Raw genomic sequence first — 24,378 nt, forward strand, 5'->3', positions numbered from 1 at the left:
ACACAGTCCTGGGTCTTCCCCAGGGTTTCCTCCCAGTACTTGGAACACCGCCCTGGCGAGGCAACCAGGAGGCATCCTTACCAGATGCCCGAACTACCTCTGCAGGCTCCTTTCCACGTGAAAGAGCAGTAGCTCTATGAATGAGGGAGCTTCTCACCCTATCTCTAAGGGAGACAACAGACACTATCCTGAGGAAACCCATTTCGGCCGCTTGTACCCACGATCTAGTTCTTTCTGTCATGACCCAACCCTCATGATCATAGGTGAGAGTAGGAATGAAGCTGGACCGCTTGCGTATCTTCAACGCAATGTTGAAGAGACGTCTCATCTAAGACCGTCCCTCCACACCCAGAGCCTTCAGCATTTCTGGACTGATCTCATCAACGCCTGGGGCCTTGCCACTGCAGAGTTGTTTGACTACTTCCTCCATCAGCTTCCAGCTCTGCCCCTGGTATAGTGGGTGCTCCAGTCTGATACAGGAGTTCCTCAAAAGCCTCCTTCCAGTGTCGATTACCTACTCAGTTGAGGTCAGCAGAGTCCCATCTTTACTGTAGGCAGCTTGGATGGTTCCCCATTTTTACTCTCTTGAGGTGCGTCACGGTCCTCCAGAAGCACCTTTGCGCCAAAAGTCCTTCTTCATGGTTTCTCCAATCTCCTCCACCTTCCTCTCACAGCAGAGGCTGGCCCCCTTTGGGCCTGTCAGTACCTTGCAACTGCTTCTGGAGTACTCCAAGATAACATCCTTCATCAGAAAGAATCCTTCTTCAGTCAGACGGCTTCCCTGACCACTGTTGTCCACCACGGTGTTCAAGGGTTGCCTACCCTTGAGGCACCTCACTCCCTGTTGCATCTTCAGCAATGGAAACTTTGAACATTGCCCATTGTGGTTCAATGTCCCCCAAACTCCACAGAAACATTAAATTAAGCTACATGAAATAAATGTTAAAGTGCCAGAGGAATTTTACCACATGAGAGAATTAGCCAGATAACATGGCAAACAATGACAGCACAGGGAGATTAATGCCAGAGACAGAATAACAGAGAATGCGCTATAACAGAAATGTGACCCATGACAATTAAGCCCCTTGCTCGAGACCTTTCAGTCTGGCAGGGAATCAAACCAAGGATTCTCTGGTCTTGATGCCATTGCTTTAACCTCTTAACTATTACCCCAAGAAACAGAACAGATGTGATTATTTCCTAACCTGTTGCAAATACAGTTCAGCTTACCCTTACTATACTTTTACCTTTAATGCAACTCCAGTTTTGTTTTTCTATTGAAGGAAGAGAAACTGAAACCAAGTGAGACTGTTTGCACAAAGTTTAGTACTGTGAAAAATAAATAAATTAAAATAAAAACATATGGACCCATAGGTAATATCAAAGAGGATGGCAGTGTTGGCACTCTGTAGGGGTTCAGACATTCTGAATAAAGTAAAAACTCGGCTCACTGTTTTCTGCAGTGCAACATCGTGCGTTGGCCATTTTATCGTGTTCCACTGTGCATGCTGGGTGGAATACGTTGTAACCCCAACAACATAATGCTGATATTTATGAATGCTGAGGCATTAGAAAAACTGATTTCCAGCTGTGCTGACAATTCAGAAAAAATATTTTCTCCCAGCTTGTGAACAATCGTGCAAAGGAGGTGTCACTCTTATGGCTGTATTACTCAAACTTGATTTCCTGGATCAGTTTTCACCCTCTCACCTGGTACAACACCTGTTGCTTTTTTCCCTCTCTCTGTCTTTAAATGACTGGAATATAATTTTAGTGGAACCAATGTTTCAATAGATTTCCTGCAGACTCTCTATGTTCTCTCACCATCAAATCATGCATGGTAGGTTTATCTCCCCACAAGGGTCAGTGGCAGGAATGTAACGTTCAGCCAGATTAAACCCACATGAGGGCAGGGACTGGATGTGGATCATACCCATACAGGTGCAGCAACACACAACTCAAGAAAGAGAGAAAACAACACGATACAATAATATTATCTTGTAAGAAGATCTTGTAAGAAGCAGTATTATAGTGATTTATTAAAAAAATAAAACCAATACTAGGACTGCAAGCAGTCATATACGGGCCCTCGTTCCGCACGACCGCCTACCCAGGCCAGTGGGTGCCCTTGTGACCACATGTGGCCATGTGCATGCAGGGGCAACCACTCATCACACAGTTAAAATTTTAAACAAATCACACAATGCATCAAGGAGTTATGACATGTTGATTGTTCATCCACTAGGGGGCGCTCAGTGTACAAACACAGGGGATGGGTGTGGTCAGGGGCCAACCGTCATCATACATGTAAAGTTTCAAGTCAATCAGGCAAAGCATGAAGGAGTTATCATGACTTGATGTTCCATGGCAAAGGGTCAAAATGGAGGCACCATAGCGGCCCCACCCTTCAACATAGAGAAAAGCTTTCGATAACTTTTGGTTAGTATCATCTGTGGATGCTGTTAAATAAATTTGAAGTGCATTGGACAAAATCCCGAGGAGGAGTTCGTTCAAATACAACATGTGGAAATCACGCCAAAATGAGAAGAAAATTCAAAATGGCCGACTTCCTGTTTGGAGTACACTCATGGTGCAAGAGACTTTTTTGTACGTCTATGCAAGTCACATGTGTACCAATTTTCATCTCCCTACTCCAAAAAAACCCCTATGGGGAGGGGTTTTTGAAAGTTTCAAGGGGGCGCTATTGAGGCATTTTGCCCCGCCCATGGGCGACGCCCCTATGAATTGTAAGAGGTTGTCGTGCTCGACCTGTGTATCAATTTTCATGATGATGTGACAAAATTAAAGCCGTCAAAAGGAAGAACGTAATTTCATGGCGAATGGTCAATATTCGGCACGCCACCACACGGACGCCGTTACTTGTAACTTCACGGCGTTCATCGCCTATGTTCACCAATTTGATCTGCATGTTTCAGAAGTGGACTGAAGTTGATTGGGTTAAGTATGTGACATCAGGACCTCTTAAAGTAAAAATAGGACCTTTCCCGCCACCACCGGGGGGTGCTATGGTGCAGGTGGGAACTTAAGATATGTAGACGTTCAGGGCGGAGCCCTCATCATGTGAAGCAAGTTTGAAGGATCTACGATGAAGTATGTGGGCGTGACAGCCGTTCGAAGTGAAATGGCGTGCTCTGAAAAGCTCGCCAAAGTTTGACGACCCCTAGCAGCGACGTCTTTTGACTTAATTACAATCTTTTGATAACTTTTGATCACCATTGTGTTGTGATGATGTTGACCAAATTTGAAGACGATCGGATGAAATCCCTAGGGCGAGTTCGTTCAAATGTAAGTAGTGGAAATGGGCAAAAATGGCGAAAATTTGCTCAAAATCGAAACTTAAAATCAAAATGGCCGACTTCCTGTCGATATTTCACCATGACAGTAAGAGACCAAGACACCAAGACACCATGACTTTTTCATGCGTCCTGGCATGGTAAATATGTGTACCGAATTTCGTGAGGCTATGACGAAAAAAGCCCAATGCGGAGGGGTTTTTGAAAATTTCTAGGGGGCGCTGTTTCGCGATTTTTCTGCAACCATGTGCGACGCCCCCAAAATATCAAATTTCGGATCCGGCGGGACGACTTTGGAAAGTTTGGTGAGCATGGGAAGAGGCCGAAATTTCGATTTCAAAAGTGGCAATAATAATAATAATAATAATAATAATAATAATAAACAGCGCAATTACAATAGGGTCCTCGTAGGACGTTGCCTACTCGGGCCCTAATTAAAGGAACTTGGAAGCTTTTAAATGAAATCATCAAAAACAAAAAAGTTGTTAAAGACTATCCAGCTTATTTTTACACAACTACAGATACAATCATTAAGGAAAATAAACCTATAGTTGACCACTTCAATGATTATTTTATTAATGTGGGTAAAAATTTAGCTAATTCAATTGTGTCCCCTAAAATGTGTTCCTTGGATAACAGCAAAACAATCAATACAATTCTGGATTTAATGTTTATTAAAGAAACAGATGAAAAAGAAATAATTGACACAGTTCATAAATTAAAAGGTAAAAAGCCAACTGACATTTATAGTTTTGAAACTGCATCATTAAACCACTTATTTATATTTGTAATTTGTCATTAATGACGAGGAAATTTCCTTCAAAAATGAAAATAGCTAAAGTGATTCCACTGTTCAAATCTGGTGATAAACATGTCTTTTCAAACTACAGGCCAATCTCACTGTTACAATTTTCAAAAATTTTGGAAAAGGTATTTGCAAAGAGGCTAAATGATTTTATAGCTAAACATCATATACTCAGTGAACAGCACTATGGATTCATACAGAGTTAAACTACCTCATTGGCTTTAATTGACTTTGTTGAACAAATATCAAATGTGATTGAGAATAAGCAGTACACAGTAGGAGTTTTCTTTGATTTACAGAAAGCTTTTGATACCATAGACGAGTGGTGTCTAAACTATTCCAGAAAGGGCCACTGACTTCAGCAGGTGATTTCACTGATTAACATCCTTTTGAACAGGTGGAATGAGTTCATCAGCGAAATCACCTGCTGGAGTCAGGGGCTGCAAAGAAAACCTGCACCCTTTTGACCCTTTCTGGAATAGTTTGGACAACACTGCCATAGACCATACCTTACTATTGGATAAATTGCAGAAGTATGGTATCAGGGGCCTGGCTCATGAATGGATAGGCAGCTATCTACAAAACAGGTATTAGTGTGTCCATATTGGTGGGATAAACTCAGAATTTTTGAAGATTACATGTGATGTGCCTCAAGGTTCAGTCCTTGGTCCATTGCTGTTTCTTTTATGTATTAATGATATATGTTTGATTTCTAAGACCCTGAATTGTATTTTATTTGCTGATGATACTACTGTGTTCTGTTGTGGGGATCATTTGGAACAGCTTTTGGACATTTAAACAATGATTTGATTTAAATAAATTATCACTTCATCTTGGTAAAACAAAGTGTATTATATTTGGAAATAAGCCCAGGAATTTAATTAGAAATTTATTATTACGGATGCTGAAATTGAAATTGTAATTGAAACAAAATTTCTTTGGAGTTACCATTGATGATAAATTAAGATGGAAAACACACATAAATTATGTTAAATCCAAAATATCAAAAGCCATTGTAATCCTGCTAATCACTTTATATTATTCATTAAGCTCCATATATGACATATTGTGTTGAGGTTTGGGGAAAGACTTATAAAACAAACACTAATTCAATATTTTTATTGCAAAAGAAAGCCATAAGAATTATCAGTATTAAACCTTACCGTGAGCCGACAAACCCACTATTTATTTGTTTGAATATTCTGAAATTCAGGGACTTAGTGTTATGTGGGCCGCTGAAGAGGAGGTACTGCTGGCCCACCACCACCAGACCCAGAAGAAGTGACAGCTGTCACTCATCCTCAGCACCAGCTGTCACTCATTCATCATCATCACCATCACCATAAAGGCCGGACTGCAACTCCACCTCCTCGCCGAGAAATCAACTACCAAAGAGGTAATTTTCTCTGCTGACTCAAATCGCTGAGTGATAATCTGAACTTCTTTTGCAGCCGTTATCCTGTTGTGTCTGCCTTATCTGTGGGATTGGCGTTTGGTGTGATCAGCGACGGCTTCGCTTCACACTCCAATCAGATAAGTGGTTAAACAGGAGCTGCACGAGTGTGTGATTGGAGGTGGAGGTGCTCCGTCCTAACTGAGTGCAGACTGTGGATTACTGAGTGTGCGAATTCACACTCATCCATCCTGTCTTTGTTTTCTGCCAGCAGTACCAGGGTCGACAGCCGAAGACAGAGGCCACCTGGGGACTGGGGACTTGGCGGCTCCGGTGTTCTTCAGGCCGTTGGTGTTGGAAGCCGTGTGGGACGCGGCTCATCTCTCGTCGGGGGTCTTCTATCTTCGAGCCTGCCCACACGTCACCTGGTGTTAATTGACTATACAGATCTTGTGTGTTTAGTTGTGTGTTGTCACAACATTAAATTGTTACTTATTGGCTTATTCATTGTCCGTTCCTTTGCGCCCCCTGTTGTGGGTCCGTGCTACGACACCTTCCCAACACTTAGTTGATTATATTACAATACAAACCATGTATAAAGCAAAAAAACAAACTTCTACCTCAACATGTCCAAAATCTGTTTAAAATGAAGGACTCCAGTTATAATTTGAGAGGAACATTATTATTTGATAAATTAAATACTCAAACTGCTGTAAAAAGTCACTGTGTTTCTGTAAAAGGTGTAAACATTTGGAACATCTGTCCTGAACATATTAAATTACGCCCTACTCGAGTTAGCTTTAAAAGACTATAAATAATATAATATAAATAAATAAATAATATAATCTCTCATTACAGTATGGACAGTTAACTTTATTGAATTGGTATTATTTCCCTTGGATTGTGCATTATTATTTATTTTGTTGTGATGAGAAAATTCTGTTCATTGATTCCTTATGTATTTGTTGTTATGTGTATGTATTAGGTATATGTGAGTATATATATATATATATATATATACGAGGTCTATTAGATAATAAACCGACCCATTTATTTTTTTTTTTAACTATATGGATTTGAATGACATGCGATTACACCAATCATGCTTGAACCCTCGTGCGCATGCGTGAGTTTTTTCACGCGTGTCGGTGACGTCATTTCCCTGTGGGCAGGCCTTGAGTGAGATGTGGTCCCGCCCTCTCGGCTGAATTCCTTTGTTTCACAAGCTGCTCGAGACGGCGCGCATTGCTTTATCAAAATTTTTTCTGGACCTGTGAGGAATATCCGAGTGGACACTATTCGAGAAATTAAGCTGGTTTTCGGTGAAAAGTTTAACAGCTGATGAGAGATTATGGGGTGTTTCTGTCGGTGTAAGGACTTCCCACGGAGCGGGACGTCGTGCAGCGCTTCCAGGCGCCGTCGTCGGCCTGTTTCGACCTGAAAACATCCTAATTTAAGGCTTAATTCACACAGGACGTCGTGAGAGAACAGAGAAGATTCAGAAGAGGCCGGCATGAGGACTTTATGCGGACATTCCACTATTTAAGGACATTTTTTAATGAAAGACGTGCGCGCAAATTCGCCGAGTCGTTTCCGTGACGACTCGGCAAATCTGTGTGCGCCGCGACAGGAAAAACACCTCCGTGTTGAAAACCATTTGTAAAATTCAGGCGGCTTTTGATGGCTTTCAACAAGTGAGTAACTGAGAAACTGTTTATCAGCTTGGGCATGTTCCAACTTGTCCGTTAAGGTTTCCAACGGAGGTGTTTTTCCTGTCGCGACCCCCCGCGGTCGGGTCCGGCCCGACATGCGACTCTGCCCGCATGTTCTTTCATTACAAAATGTCCGTTAACAGTGGAATGTCCGAATAAACTCCTCATGCCGACTTCTTCTGAAAGTTCTCTGTTCTCTGACGACTTACTGGGTCAACAGAGCCTGAAATGTGGAAGTTTTCAACTTGAAACGGCGAGACGCTGCCGCCTCGAAGCGCAGATCGCCGTCAGGCGCCGTGGGCCGTCCTTAAAGCGACACTACCAAAATCTCTCATCAGCCATTAAAATTTTTACCGAAAACCAGCTGAATTTATCGAATGGTGTCCACTCAGTTGTGCCTTACAGTTTTTAAAAAATTTTGATCAAACAAAGCAGCAGTCTCTGAGCCATTCCTAAACAATCAAAAAAAATCGACGAGAGGGTGGGCCACTCCTCACTCAAAGACTGCCCACAGGCGAATGACGTAACCGACAGGCGTGATAAAACTCTCGCATGCCCACGAGGGTTCAAGCATGTCTGATGTAATCACACGTGATTCAAATCCATATGGTTTTTGAAAAAAATAATAAGGTCGGATACTTTTCTAATAGACCTCGTATATATATATATATATATATATATATATATATATATATATATATATATATATATATATATATATATATATATATATATATATATATATATATATATATATATATATATATATATATATATATGTGATTTTTGATTTGTTTATTTAGCACATAAATAAAACTCATATAAAAATAATATATAAACATAAAACAAGAAAAGAGAGAGAGAGAAAGAAAAATACAATATGAGTAATGTGCAAGGGAGCGGTGGAAGCCAAAAAGGCTTATGGAAAAGCCATTCCCAAACAAAACAAACAGCACAGCAGTATTACACCAATTTGTCCAGATATTATAAACAAGTCATTATAAATACTCCTGCAGAATCTTTGCTTTTAGTCCACTTTTATATCTATATAAAGAGATGGATAGATTTCCAAGATGTACCGTATCATTCCAAGATACCATACCAAATATATAATACTATATACATAATATCATGCTATATATACTATACAATGCTATATACATAATGCCGTACCATATATATAGTACTTTATACATAATGCCATACTATATACATAATTCTATATACATAATGCTATACTATATACATAATATCAGTTATCAAGTATGGTTTTCTTCAGGGTGTAAAAAGCCATATTCATTGGTAAAACAACTTGATAACGATTTTATCATATACAGTGGTCCCTCGTTTATCGTGGGAGTTACATTCTAAAAATAACCCGCGATAGGCAAAATCCACAAAGTAGTCAGCGTTATTTTTTACAATTATTATAGATGTTTTAAGGCTGTAAAACCCCTCACTACACACTTTATAAACTTTTCCCAAACAGGCATTAACAGTTTCTCACTTTTCTCTCCTGTGTAAACACTCAAAGTTCAAACCTTAGTAGAAAAAAAATAGAACGTTTTCCTATAATAAATAATTATGATGGCTTTTAGAACTAACAAATTAAATTTTAATGATCAACCTACGAGGTTGGACACATAAGAAATTATTAATTACTCACCAGTATTTCACAGTTCCTCTGACTGCGCCTCTTCGTCGTGGTGCCGCTCCGCTGTCCAGATTGGCTGATTACTCAGGTGGTATGAAAAATATTCCGCAAAAAGGGTGTATTGCTATTTATTCTTTAGTGTTTTATCCAGTCATATTGGCGTATCATTTATAGGTATATGATAATATTTCATACATAATGCCATACTATATATATATATCAGAGGTGATATATCAGAGACTGCAAGGAAAGCTTAGCAGTAAGCATGCATCAAAGAGAATAAGTTGTTAGGTGTGATTATTGTTAGGTGTGATTATTGATGATAACTGGAAAGCTCATGTTCAACATATTCAAAAGAAAACATCCAAAATTATTGCAGTATTAAATAAGGCAAAGCACATTCTTGATGGCAAATCACTACACACTCTGTGTTGTGCATTGATTGCACCTTACGTGATGTACTGTGCTGAAGTCTGGGGCAATAACTATAAAACTACAGTGCAACCATTATTCATCCTTAAAAAAAGACCATTAAGAATAATTCACAATGTAGGGTATCAGGATTATACCAATCCATTGTTCATTAAATCGAAGATATTAAAACTTTATGATATGATTTCATTCAAGACTGTTCAATTGATGTATAAAGCGAAAAATAAGCAATTACCATTTAGAATTCAAGAATATTTTACACAAAGAGAAGGAATGTATAATGTAAGGGGTTTGTATCATTTTAAAATTGCTGGTGCTATGACAACCAGGAAATACTTCTGTGTCTCCATTTGTGGTCCTAAAAAAATGGAATATTCTATCTGAGAAACTCAAGCAATGTCCAAATATCAATCAGTTCAATTTTTTATACAAAGAAATGGTATTCTCCAGATATGTATTAGATGAAAGTGGTTGTGTTGTATGAAGGTGTTATACTTTAACCTTTTCTCCTGAAATATGTAGGTGGTAACCAGCTTGTATTGGGAGCTGTTTGGGAAATATTTGTTTTCTTTTAATTGTAATTATGAGCTGCTGTTGTTCAGATTTTGTTTAGAAATTAATGTTTATGAACAGGCACATACCGTATACCTGGTTTGATTTTACTTCATGGAGGGGTGTAGGCATTGATAAACTTTGCTTCTGCCTACATCTTTAGGCACTGTGTACATTGTTTTTTTTGTTTTTTTCTTACTGTCTTTTTTTTTTTTCTTTGACTACTTTATGAGTTTTGTTGTTGTATATGAGCGAAATTTTGTTGCATGGGTGTCTAATTATATTCAAGCTCAGCTTCTCCAAAAATGTCAAAATATTAAGTGGTCAAATATGTAGTTTGTTATCATTTCTGTGACTACAAATGTGTTAGAACACATTCATTTTGAAGACGAGTTCATTCATAATCAGCTATTTATCACAAATCGGTTGACTCTATTTTGTTAACTTCTCATAAAACTTGTTCTCATATGGTCTGTGGTCAATGCATTTTCCTGTAGAAGCCGAGCGCCTGAACCTTGAGGCACACCAACCTGGAAATGTTTTTTCATTGCCACGAAACTTGATGGTCATTGGATAAATGCCACGATTTTGTCCTGCCCCCAGACGCTGAGCATCTCTGGGTGTCAAACAAGCTGTGGGCAGGGTCTGGACAAGCCTGGACACTGGACTTTGGCACAATGATTGGACGATCAGTCAAAAAGCTGAATCCCATGTTGATTGACAGCTATTTTGAGATTTAAGCGTGAGAATTAATTTGCACATTTTTATGTACGTATTTATGCATTTTCTATTTATTTATTTGACAGGGACATTGCACAACAAATGTGTTGCACAGACCAGATTTAGCTACAACCTCATTTTCATCTGTTGTCCCTGGGCAGAAGCAAGAAACAGCAGGTCACAATGTACAAAATACTACAAAATCTAAAAATAGATACAACCCCCACAAGCACCAGCAAGAAACACCAGCAACAGATTACTCACAATTAATAGTTTTCCAAGACACTGTCAATAATCAGTGTTCACAAATCTAACCATCTTTCAACCATTTCTTTGTGTAAAATTGTAACTGTTGCAGAGTGTCTCTCTCTTGAACAGTCAAAGGTATCGAGTTCCACATCCCTGCAGCTTTGACAGAGAAGCAGTTTTGTCCAAATGTTGAAGACCTAAAATTCACAAAACAATCTCCTCTAGAGGAAGAACGTGTTGTTCTCCGACCTGCTTCATCTTCATCATGCTTCATCTGCTTCACCCTGTTTTATTCTTCTCCACAAGAGTCAGACAGAAGTCAGACTTCCAGAGCAAGAATTTTAGCTGAGGAAGCTTCTGCGATTTGAAGCGAAACGTCCTCGCGTCAAGCAACCCAGTACAGTCAAAGATTCAAGCTTCTCTACTATGGAAACCACCTGGACAACTGAGAGCCTACACAGAAACAATGCTTCACTACACGATTTTACAAACAATTTCAGAGGCTGTGGTGCCAGATTATGAACAATTTTATACACTAAACTAACATTGGAGAAGAAAATAAAATCCATACATTTGGTACCATTGCACTCTGCACACACGCACACATCCTCATGCACGCGCGCACACACACGCACGCACATGTACGCGGACAGGTGATTATGCCCGTGTGCACACGTGCTCGCACACGCACATGCACGTGCGCCCTCACATGCATGTACACTCACACACAAAACAAATCCACTGTACTGTCTGGAGGCTGTTGGCAGGAAGTTGGAATGAAAAGCTGGACTCATTTCTGATGTGATTTATTTATTTATTTATTTGTTGCACTGAGGATGTACACAGTCTCTTTTTGGTAGTACACACATGCACAAGTACCAACCAGGTTGCGTGCGTGTGCGCGCGGGGGACAATGATTCTACCGAGACATGATTTGATTGAGTTAACTGACACTGCTAATTCTTGCAACACACACACACTTAACAAATTCACTGTGCTGTGTGGAGGCTGTTAGCAGGAAGAAAGAATGAAAAGCTGGACTCATTTCTGACATGATTTTTTTCACTGCACTGAGGACGTACAAAGTCTTTTTTTTGGTACTACACGCATGCACAAGAGCCGGCCCAGGGGACAACGACGCGATAATTTGATTGAGCTAACTGACGCTGCTAATTCTTGCAACAGACACACACAACATCCACTCCACTGTAAGCCGTCTGGATGCATGAAGACCTGTTCACACGAAATGCTCACATGATTTTTGGCTGGACTTTTTTTTTTCCAGTCCAAAGTCAGTCCAGAGCATCACTGGACTACACGTTACAATTAGGACTTTAGCAGCAGCGGAACACCAAAATGTAAGTCCCTTTTCTGTTGTTTATAAATTAATAAAATGTCAAATGACAAGGATCTATTTTAGCCGTTATATTAAACAAATAATGAATGTTATATTTGGCAGTTATATTTGGCAACATCTGCTGGCCAGTCTTTAACGTAACATTTGCATGTAACAATAAAGGGCAAGATGTCATCAAACAGTCAGGCTCTGTTATGTATTTTTAATAATAAAGGTTCTATGTGCTTTTTTGGCAATATTTTCATTTAAAATCATCAATAATATACTTGTATTATAATGTAACTGTGCCATCATAAAACACTGTATGTAATAGAGATATAAATTGTGAAATGATTGTGCAACTAAGAACGTTATGACCATTTTACATATTTGAAGTAACATATAAATGAACTGACCAATTTTATAATGTAAGCTCACAACGAGCTTCCCCTCTTGGAAAGACCAGCAGCGGCCACTGATTAATTTTGATAATTTTGATTACACACAAACTGGGGAGAGCTCATAGTTGCTATGTTTGGTATGTTTATGTATTTTGGGTCAAAGATGAACAGTGGCAAAATCCAACATTGATAGGCCTAATATTTTAGAGTCTATATTATAATGTGGGCTCTGTGTGCATGCATGTGTTCATGCGTGCATATGTCTTAACCAGGGCTTGGCTTAACAGCTAAACCGGGGACAGCTGACATTTGTTGTTTGGTATGCTTATGTAGTTTAGGTAGAGGATGAACGCGGAACAGAACGGAAACGGAACCAGAAAGTTGATAGGACAAATATATTTAAAGAAATTTGCGATTTTAGCTAACTAACAAGCAATGGACATTGTTTAAGTCCATTGTTAACAATGGACATTCGTAAGTGAAAAGTGTAGTGTTTTTAATGTCTTCTGCCACTGCCTCTCTTTGTCAAATTAAACACACCTGCTTACAGCAGAATACAGAATACATGGACTGCGGAACTACACAAAGTCTTTTTTTTCTTTTTTTATGGAAGTCCAAAGTCAATGCACAGCATCACTGGACTACATGTCACAATTTGGACTTTAGCAGCAGTGGAACACCAAGTCCCTTTTCTGTTGTTTATAAATTAATAAAATATCAAATGACAAGGATCTATTTTAGCTGGTATATAAAAAAAAAATAATGAATGTTTTTACATTCTTTCAATAAAACGAATATTCAATACCAATACCATACTCGGCTTTGCCTCATTGAATGGTATGTTCTAGCTTTCACCTCATGAAATATTCATGCCATCGAACTCATAAACATTCATTATTTGTATAACAACACTGAACAATGGACATTGATATTTATTTTCTGGACTTACACTCCAATCCAGCAGGGGGGAGTAAATCATCTATATATTAAAAGCGTGAGTGAGTGCGTGTGTGCGTGTATGATTTTATTTAGCAAGTTCAATGTAAGTACATAATATAATTGTAAATACATTAAAAAATACATGGATGACACAAGAAAGTGAAAACACTTATTTCTATTATGGTCCATTTAAAAATCAAATGACAAAATAGAAATAAAAATAAAATTATCATAATAGTGTGTATATGATAACAAGAAACTAAACAATTTATAAATACATAAAGACACTAAATTAACATTTTTTTAAAAAATTACATAATTAGCAGAAAATAAAAGGGCTGAGTGCTTTTAAAAATGTTGAGGTTTAAGGTCTAAGGTTCTAAAAACATTCTGGACTCACACACCATTCCAACTCATTATAGAAACTTTACACAATTTATTACCATGCTTGAAAAATGTCAGCTACTTATTTTATGAACACTAACCAATCTAGAGCCTGTGGATCACCACGGCAACACGCTAGTAATACATAATGCCATACTATATATATATATATATATATATATATATTATATTTTATTTTATTTTATACATAATGTCATATTATTTGCAGCCAGTCTGCTCTGTGTAAGCCTGATCCTGTCAGATCTCAGAAGCTAAGCAGTGCAGTACCGGTTAGTACTTGGATGGGAGACCTCTTTGGAACACCAGCAGCTGTGTGTGTTTCACCAGGTTACTCTGGTGTTGTGTCAGGAAGGGCATCCGGCGTAAAACTTGTGCCAAATATGAATGCAGATCGGGCTGTATCCGGGAGGAGCCGAATGGACAACAACAACATAATGTCATGTTATTTACATAATACTATATACACAATGCCATATATTATATATATAATACTTTAAACACAATGTCATGCTATCTATATACATGATACTATATACATAATACCATACTAGGCACTTGTGTGTATTGAATAGCAATGTTTTTGTGATGAAACACCTAAATTAATAAAAGGGTCAACCTCTGTAAATTAAGTTTGTCAGTATGTCTGGCTTTGTGATTGATCTGGATCAAGACTAAGATCCAGGACTCAGCCATCAGAAGTGTATCTGTATGCACCTCAGCAGTGACCTTAATGCCACTGAGATCAAGACATGCCTGGGAAGAGCTTATGGAGTCATAAGGTAGCTCGACAGAAGGGCTTGGCAAAGAGAATGAAGGTCCATGTCTTTCGGGTCCTGGTGCTTCTTGTCTTACTGTAGGGTTCTGAGACTTGGACACCAACCAGTGACCAAACTGGTGGCTTCGTGATGCTTCAAATGAAATTATTCTGTTTGCTGTGGTCTTTTTTTTATTGCTGTACTTGACAAATTTATATTGATTCCTTGATCATTTTGATGAAAGCTACTGTAGAATATCTTCACATTTTTGTCATGAATTTTGAGTAACATTTTACTCAAAGCCAAAGTTTTCAGAGGTATAAGAGAGATATTTTCTTTCTGCAAAGGTCAAGCACATGAAAAAGACACAAGCCAGGATGACCTTTTTGATCTTGTTACCCTTCATGTGTTTGTGTTTGATCTTAAAGTCTCAGTTGGACTTGGTAAATTCATATTAGCAAGTCAAATGTTCAGTTTAAATTTCAAAGATCAGATCTCTTGTGCAGCATTTATTGCAAAAATTACAATATTAAACACGGGCAGACACTAAAATGTACAACAATATTAATAGGAGAGTTGTGAGGCCCCAAAATAATTGAATCACACAACAGTTTTTTATGTTAATCAGAGCTGGAAGCAAATGTCATACACCCCACTGTGATTTAATGCTATCCATTGTAATATAAAATGTGACCATTAGTTTGTGTATTTGCATATTGGATATTTATTATATTAAGCACAATTCTTTGTTTTTGTCTTTTTGAAATGTAGCTGCCATGCATTTGCAAAACAGAACAACACAAATAAACCTCATAATAATAATCAATTCTGGGAAAAGTACTTTTTAGATTTTTTTTAATCTGATTTTCATAATGTGTATTCATAAACAGGAAGAAAACCTCCTGTTAATACACAAAGTTAACCTTTTCTGTGTTGTTCCTGATCTGAAACAGATGTCTAAAGACAAAGCTCGCTTGTTTGTTGTCTATTGTGTGTATCCCGCAAAGGTTTTGTCGACACATTTTCATTCACAGGTGCACACATAATGTATAGCAAAGGATTTTTTGACATCTCAGTGTTATATGGCAATGAAAAGTAGAACTGCAACAATTAATCTAGTAATGGTTTATTAATTTAATCACCAGCTATCTTGCTCACTGGTTGATCATTTTGAGTCTTCTCTTTTTAATGTCCAAATTGTCTGATTTCAGCTTGATTAATGTGAATATGTTCTGGTTTCTTTCCTCTTCTCTGACAGAAAAATGAATATTTTTGAGTTGTGGGCAAAATTAGACATTTGAGAACATCATTATGGGCTTTGGAAAATGCTAATTAATATTATTCTGACATTTTTGGGCCAAACACCTAACAGATTAATCCAGAAAATAATCAACAGATTAATTTATAATGGAAAATAAGTTATTTCCTTCTTTCTTCTTTTTATTTCTCAGAAGTTTCTCACAAACCTGTGTGCAAAATTTTCTCCTTTTTTTACATGAATCCCTTTTTAATTTTTGGCACTTGATATATATATATATATATATATATATATATATATATATATATATATATATATATATATATATATATATATATATATATATATATATATATATATACTTTTTCAAAATATTTGAAAGCAAGGTTGAAAGTTAATGGGAATGTACACTGAAAAGAGTGAAACAGTGCACTTCATTCAAAGTACTTATTTACATTGGTCTAATGTAAAATTGTGGTTTCCAGTTTAAATCTGCTGGAATCACTTTACAAAATCATAAATATACATTGTGAGAAACTAAAAACAATTTTTTTAAGTTGATCCAAAGTAGCATTTTTTTTTCAGTGTAATGTTGCATCGTTTAACTCATGAAAATATTCTTATATTCTTACACTGCAATCATACATTATTTGTGCACCGTAAGAAGTAAGACCCTTCACCTGCTCCTTTGTTTTCACTCACGGTCGAAGTGTTATGCGAGATGCCCTTCCAAACGCAACTCTACATTACATGGAGAAATCTGGCAGGGGTGGGGTTTGAACCAGGAACCTTCCACACTGAAACCAAGTGCAGTAACCACTTAGTTACCACCCATGTACATCACGCTAACAGATCCTTTTCATTTGATTGGTGGAGCTTTTATTCGCAGGCTTGAGGAAAGCAAACATGCCTAAACATACCACTGAGCTCCTCAGCATCTCAGAAACACACTTTTAAGAACTTTTAAGTAAAATTTTAAATCACAAAGATCTATTTAGGTGTCATATAAAACAAATAATGAATGTTTTTCATTCACGCAATGGAAAGAATATTTTCATTTGCTGAAAATATAATTTTTTTTTCAACTCAACCATGCATTATTTTCAGAACATAAACTTATATCTCAGCATGCAGATCACAATGAATATTGATATCAACCAATGTGGAAAAACAACACTACAGTATATTTTTGCCAAGCTGATTGATATTGGTATCATGACAGATGGATGACTTGCCATTCCCAATGTTGAAATTTTTTTTAATGCCGTATTCATGATCTTGTCACTGCTTGAAAACAATTTTTTTTCTATTATGCATTATAGGTCCATGTAACAATTCACCACTCTCTTTCAAATTATTGCAAAATGTTTAAAAAAGGGATTTTGCAATTTTATCTATTATCTATCCACATTTTTGGTCTTTGTAGGAGTGTATGGATACCCGGCATACTGCAGCAAAGCATTGTAGGGGCATTTACACACGTCTCCTTGCCACACTCCTGGGGGAGGATCCAGCCCCGTCCAAACACCATCACCTGAGGGGTAGAGTGACCGCTCAAGCAGTGCCTTCCACAACCACGCACATACACACACACACACACACACTGCTGCAGCAACATTCAAGCCAATTGATTGGACAGGCCTGAAAGGCGAACAGACTGACCGCCTATTAATGATTAGCAACAAACCAAGCTGTGCGACAGATAGACTCTACAAACAAAGGACGGATGGAGTTTAACTGGTGTAAATGTTCAACATTAGCACAACTCTCCTGTTCAGACATCGTTTGTCCACTTCAGAGTCAGCAGATGTTTCTGCTGTCTGTGTGTCTTTGGCGAGCAGCACCATCGGCCTCGTTAGCCACTCTTCATTGTGTTAAAAAACCCCCACAAAGATCTGCTGAAACAAACACACGCTCGCATTCCTCTGAAGCTGGAGTGCTTCTTTCTCCCTGTAAAGCCGTGCGCCTCCTCCTCCTCCTCTGTTTCCCTCTCGCTTGCCTGGCGTCATCCTCCCTCGCTCCTTCCCTCCGGTCTCTTTTCAGGCCGTGTGCCTGACACCTTCTGCAACCTTTTGACATGCTCCACTTTGTTACAAAAATCACACATTACCTCGTGGGGTCGCTTGCATGTGAGTGTTTTCTGTAGCTGGTGAGTGCAAATAAAGCAGATGAGAGAGAGAGAGAGAGAACCAACAAGGTGGGAGCGTTTTACACATTTAGCCTGAGTTTGTTAATAATTAATGTGTCACAGGTTTGCAAAATTGCCTCGTGCTCCATCCTCTCAATCTCTTCCTCTCTCTCCCTCTGGCTTTCCTTTTCCCTTTGCTCATTCTGTCTTCTCTCCACCTCCCACGTGCAGTGGGCTGCTTCACCCACTCCATCTCAATCTTTTCCCCAAACACAACACAGTCTGGTGTTCCTGTGTGCCTTAAAGGAACCCAAAAAAAAAATGCTAATATACAGTATGTACTCATAAGGAAACAGTCAACAAGTGTTCAGTCATGATGACCAGCACTGTGGGCAGCAGTGGTGACAGCAAACTGCCACAGCAACAGTGAGGATAGGGGGGTTGTGGGTGTCAGCCTCGCTGTGAAATGTGGTTCCACTGTCAGTAGATATTTACTGGAGGGGCGTTTGGCTGTACCGCACATCTTGTTGATTAGCACCTCCAAGCTTTCAGCTGAATTCAAACGTGAAATAAAGCTCTCAGTTGTGTTGAAAAAAAAAAAAAGTTAGCCATTATGGCCATCTCTCTCACGTGCACTCACTGCGGTACCCTTCACCGCGCTTCAGGGTGCTGGACTGCGCAGGTGGCAGGTTGACACGGATTTCGATAAAAGGGATTATGGATGTGGGGACTGCAGGGGGAAAAAAACAACAACACATTAACTGAGGCGAAAACAAGTCCGAGAAGCAGCGTGCACATTATCTGAGAGCTTCACGGTATTAAATTAGTCGCGGTGTAGTGCAAAACTCTTAACCAGCCTGGTGTTTCTGTATCAGTGTTTTTAGAGGGGTTTTTTTTTTTTTTCTTCATGTGTAAGCCAGTAAAAGACCAAATTTAAAATGAATAAATGCTACAGGTAAAAAAAACAAAACGCTACAAAGAATTTGTAGAAGTAGGATGACTGGCAGCCTGTCCAGGGTGCACCCTGCCACTCGCCCAGTGGCCACTGAGACTCTAGAGCCCCCCCCACCACCACCACATACACCGTGACCCTTATTTTGAATAAACAGGTTCGGAAAATGAATGAATGAATGAATGCTGAAAGTCCTATGATATAAATTACATTTTAAATATTAATATAGAAGTCAACATCTATTTTCTATCTAAAGATTTAATTGTATAACGACGTTCCGCTCAGATACTGAAGCCACACTCCGTTGTGTGTGTAGTAATCTGAGCTTTTCAATTTCTGGTTCAACATAGCTGGGCCAGCCATTCGTGGAAGTTGCTGCCTATGAAAGCATGACCCTTCCCCATGTTTATACTGTAAAAACATCTTTGGTGACACATATGTAGCAGTGTGCATTCAAGATGGCAAAAACAGAGAGTCCTCCCCCAAAGAATCCACATTCAGAGGCTAAGGATTCTGATCAAAATGTCACTAGATTCCAGAGGTGTCAAATCCAGCTTCAGCAAGTAAAAATCCAGCCACATATTTGTTCCATCTTCCCAATAAATCAGCTGATTGTAATTAGTTCAGCTCTTCAAGCAGGTGGATGAGCTAATTATTGAGATCACCTGTTTTAGGTGCACAGGTAGAAGCAACACATGGGAGGGTTTTTACTTTCTGAAGCCGGTTTTGATACCTCTGCTAGATTCCACATATATTTGGCTTTTTCATACAGAGAGCCCTTCCAGCTGCTCAAAGGCTCCAACTTGACTCAGTACTGGTATTCTTTCTCCTTGATGTGGAAAAGGAGGAAGCAGGCGAGGATTGTTTTGGTCACGAGATGGTGGTGCTTTACTGCAACATCAAGGGCCATTTATAGGACTTGTAAAAATATAAAATACCTTTCTTACTCTGTATATTTATAGAGCAATGCTTGACCACACAAAGACTAAAAGAACCTATCAACCTTCAAATTTGCCATGTTTCTCTGGGTAAAACTTTGTCCTTGATGATGACATGTTGTAAATAATAAGGCCTTCTGGTACCAAGCAGGTGACTTTGAGTCCGTGGAAGGTCAAAATCTTTGGGCCTAGCTGAAGTAACATAGACTCCATGAGCCAAAATTGAATTGAATTGATATTTGATGTAAAATAACTCAGCTTGAAAACTAAAGTCAAACCAGAGTTTATGATTTGACATTAAGATTTTCAGCATTTGTTCAGAATATTTGTTTTGCTTTTTTATTTTTTAATCATGTATTAAAAAAATAATAATAGTAAAGTATATATATATATATATACCTGCTCGGGACAGCTGCTGACATAATGAGGCCAGTAAACAAGCATGTGTCTCCCCCAGTGGAAAACAAACCAGCCCAGACCCGGCCATTTCTCTCCCCTCTTTCCTCAGCATTAGTTAAGAAAAGCATGCTGCAAATAGTCAACTAGTCAACGTGGTCAAATAAGTAAACTCCTATAAGACAATGGAAATAACAGCAAAAAGACTTTGGCAAAATACAACAAGCACATTTTAAACTGCTGTTGGCCAAGTGGTTAATGCACTTGGTTTCAGTTCAGAAAGCTCTGGGTTGAAATCCCACCCCTGCCACATTTCTCCATGTAATGTGGAGTTTGCATCAGGAAGGGCATCTGGCATAAAACCTGTGCCAATTCAACATGCAGATCCACCTTGAATTTGCTGTGGCGACCCTGAGTGCAAACAAAGGAGCAGCTGAAGGGACTTACTTACATTTTAAACTGATGTTGATCCAACAATATTCAACAAAGATCACTTGTGCTATTTAGAAACTGTGTATTTATCCCATGATATGTGCATATATTTAAAAGTTGTAAACACACACACACACAGATATATATATATATATATATATATATATATATATATATATATATATATATATATATATATATATATATATATATACCTTAAAAGTTGCATATAATGGATTCAGGTGGACCAGCAAAATTTCTCTGTTGTGATCGAAATCTGCTATATGTATAAAACGGAAAAAAATCTGCTATATGTATGTAACGGATTACTTACAGTCAGGAGGTGTTGAACAATCTACGGGGAATCCCAAGCACCAATTAGGCTTATGTATTTCCTTGGTTAAACACCTGACCTTGAAAAGGGGCCTGCCTCAATTAATGACCGGGTCAAAATTTCTTCTAAAAAAGTACAAGTCACTCTTTTATCTAAATCCACTGCAGAGTGGTACCTTAAAATCCTAAAGCCTGATTTATGCTTCTGCAACTCTGTGAGTCTGTGTCCCTGCAATAACATCAATGTGCACGTGACCCTTTAAAGGTCTCTGTCGCATCTTTATGCAGTTTACTGCAGGAACAGTGGCTTTTTCTGCATTAGTTTGTCCCTCAATGAGCTCCACTTCTTTATACAATCATCAATCTCCAAACCAACGGTACGGTACTGACAATTTTCCTCCACGAATTGCGAGTCATTTGAGCATCTTTTTCAGACTCCATGTTGACTTTTCTGCTAAACATATTTGATCCATGATTGAAATGTAATCAGCATGTGCACTGCAAAAACTTTTACAATATGACAGGAGAGGAAGGAGTGAAAATGTAAAAGTGACAAATCACAGCCCTTGCAGTCTCTGTCATTTCGCAGGTGCGTGGGTCGCAGTGGGCTCTGATCTAAAGTGGTTTGGTTCATCACACCCTGGGATATGTGTGAAAGGTAACACCATATTTCAGTGCAGGCAGCAAGTAGTATTTTGTTAATAATCGCCAGCCTTGAATTATGCCCCTCCTCATTTAGGTGCCGGGTCTGAGCACGGTTTGAAAAAAATAAATGCCCGGGTTTTTAATCAAGGAAATACGGTACTTACTTTCCTCGAATCGGCGAGTGTCAGTGCTGAACTTGATTTCATACCTCTGTTACTGGGCAGACTGCTCTGTCCTGCATATGTGAGGAGTTTTTGATGGAAATGCATTGCGATCAGACAAGACGTTTAGTCTGATGTGAGCGAAAATGTGTTCTATAAAATCTGTTATATTTTTGCTTTTGTATGGTAACATGGAAAACCATACAAAAACATTGAGATTTCTGTCTGCTTTTTTTCCAGTGAGTGCAAATATCCAATTCTATGATGATGGTTTAGGTGACTTTTACTGTAGATGCATAATATATATATATATGTGTGTGTGTGTGTGTGTGTGTGTGTGTGTGTGTGTGTGTGTGTGTGTGTGTGTGTGTGTGTGTGTGTGTGTGTGTGTGTGTGTGTGTGTGTGTGTGTGTGTGTGTGTGTGTGTGTGTGTGAGAGAGATTTTGGCCTCTTCTTTCACGCAAACAGTCTTCAAATCTTGAAGGTTCTCTGGACCGTTCTATGAACTCTGATATTTAGTTCTTTCCATAGATTTTTTATTGACTCAGTCGTCAGGTGATTGGCTGGACCATTCTAGCAGCTTTATTTTCATTCTCTGAAATCAACTGAGTTTCCTTGAGTTTCCTAGTTTATTTCATTTTCATCATTCTGTTAGACTTTTACCAAGAATTTCTTGATACATTTTCCCATTCCTCCTTCCATCAATGATATTGATGGAAGGAGGAATGATATCAATATCAATATCATTCCCACTGAAGGAATGATATTGGCTTGCCTCTACTGGTGGTTGGCTCTCACTGCGGTATTGTATCACTTCCTGTTCTGGAGCACAGCGGTGTTTTTCTGTATCTGTTAGCTGTTTAATCTGCGCAGTTAGATTGATCTAGTTAACTAGATAACGATTTGTTTCACAGTGTAATCTTCACGTGCCTTAACTAAAGCACTCCCTCTGCTGAATCACCTCTAAATTATTTACACATTATTCACTTTGTGTGTTTTTAGGAATCCGCTAGCTTAGTGCAGCTACTAGCTCTTACCTGGTTTGGCATGGCGGCTTCTCCTGTCTCTCCTGCACTTTTCTGCTCTGGGTGTGAAATGTTTAGTTATTCCTCGGCCTCCTTTAGCAGTAACGGTACTTGTAATAAGTGTAGCTTATTCGTAGCTTTGGAGGCCAGGCTGGGCGAATTGGAGACTCGGCTCCGCACCGTGGAAAATTCTACAGCTAGCCAGGCCCCTGTAGTGTGGACCAAGGTAGCTTAGCCGCCGTTAGTTCCCTTCCTGGCAGATCCTGAGCAGCCGGGAAAGCAGGCCGACTGGGTGACTGTGAGGAGGAAGCGTAGCCCTAAACAGAAGCCCCGTGTACACCGCCAACCCGTTCACATTTCTAACCGTTTTTCCCCACTTGGCGACACACCCACCGAGGATCAAACTCTGGTTATTGGCGACTCTGTTTTGAGAAATGTGAAGTTAGCAACACCAGCAACCATAGACAATTGTCTTCCGGAGGCCAGAGCAGGCGACATTGAAGGAAATTTGAAACTGCTGGCTAAGGCTAAGCGTAAATTTGGTAAGATTGTAATTCACGTCGGCAGTAATGACACCCGGTTCCGCCAATCGGAGGTTACTAAAATTAACATTGAATCGGTGTGTAACTTTGCAAAAACAATGTCGGACTCTGTAGTTTTCTCTGGGCCCCTCCCCAATCGGACCAGGAGTGACATGTTTAGCTGCATGTTCTCCTTGAATTGCTGGCTGTCTGAGTGGTGTCCAAAAAATGAGGTGAGCTTCATAGATAATTGGCAAAGCTTCTGGGAAAAACTTGGTCTTGTTAGGAGAGACGGCATCCATCCCACTTTGGATGGAGCAGCTCTCATTTCTAGAAATCTGGCCAATTTTCTTAAATCCTCCAAACCGTGACTATCCAGGGTTGGGACCAGGAAGCAGAGTTGTAGTCTTACACACCTCTCTGCAGCTTCTCTCCCCCTGCCATCCCCTCATTACCCCATCCCCGTAGAGACGGTGCCTGCTCCCACACCACCAATAACCAGTAAAAATCTATTTAAGCATAAAAATTCAAAAAGAAAAAATAATATAGCACCTTCAACTGCACCACAGACTAAAAAAGTTAAATGTGGTCTATTAAACATTAGGTCTCTCTCTTCTAAGTCCCTGTTACTAAATGATATAATAATTGATCAACATATTGATTTATTCTGCCTTACAGAAACCTGGTTACAGCAGGATGAATATGTTAGTTTAAATGAGTCAACACCCCCGAGTCACACTAACTGCCAGAATGCTCGTAGCACGGGCCGAGGCAGAGGATTAGCAGCAATCTTCCATTCCAGCTTATTAATTAATCAAAAACCCAGACAGAGCTTTAATTCATTTGAAAGCTTGACTCTTAGTCTTGTCCATCCAAATTGGAAGTCCCAAAAACCAGTTTTATTTGTTATTATCTATCGTCC

The 24,378-nt window shown here is 39.0% G+C and overlaps 1 long non-coding RNA gene across 1 annotated transcript; it reads right to left on the reverse strand.

Moving 5' to 3' along the window:
* Positions 1-5,240: 5,240 nt before the first annotated feature.
* LOC117516582 lies at positions 5,241-6,120 on the reverse strand. Its single transcript, XR_004562473.1, has 2 exons — positions 6,077-6,120; positions 5,241-5,335 (listed from the first exon to the last, which is right to left on the reverse strand). It is a non-coding gene; the product is annotated as an uncharacterized LOC117516582 (long non-coding RNA).
* Positions 6,121-24,378: the final 18,258 nt, after the last annotated feature.

The sequence above is a fragment of the Thalassophryne amazonica genome, chromosome 9, assembly GCF_902500255.1.
Source record: "Thalassophryne amazonica chromosome 9, fThaAma1.1, whole genome shotgun sequence".
NCBI lineage: Eukaryota > Metazoa > Chordata > Actinopteri > Batrachoidiformes > Batrachoididae > Thalassophryne > Thalassophryne amazonica.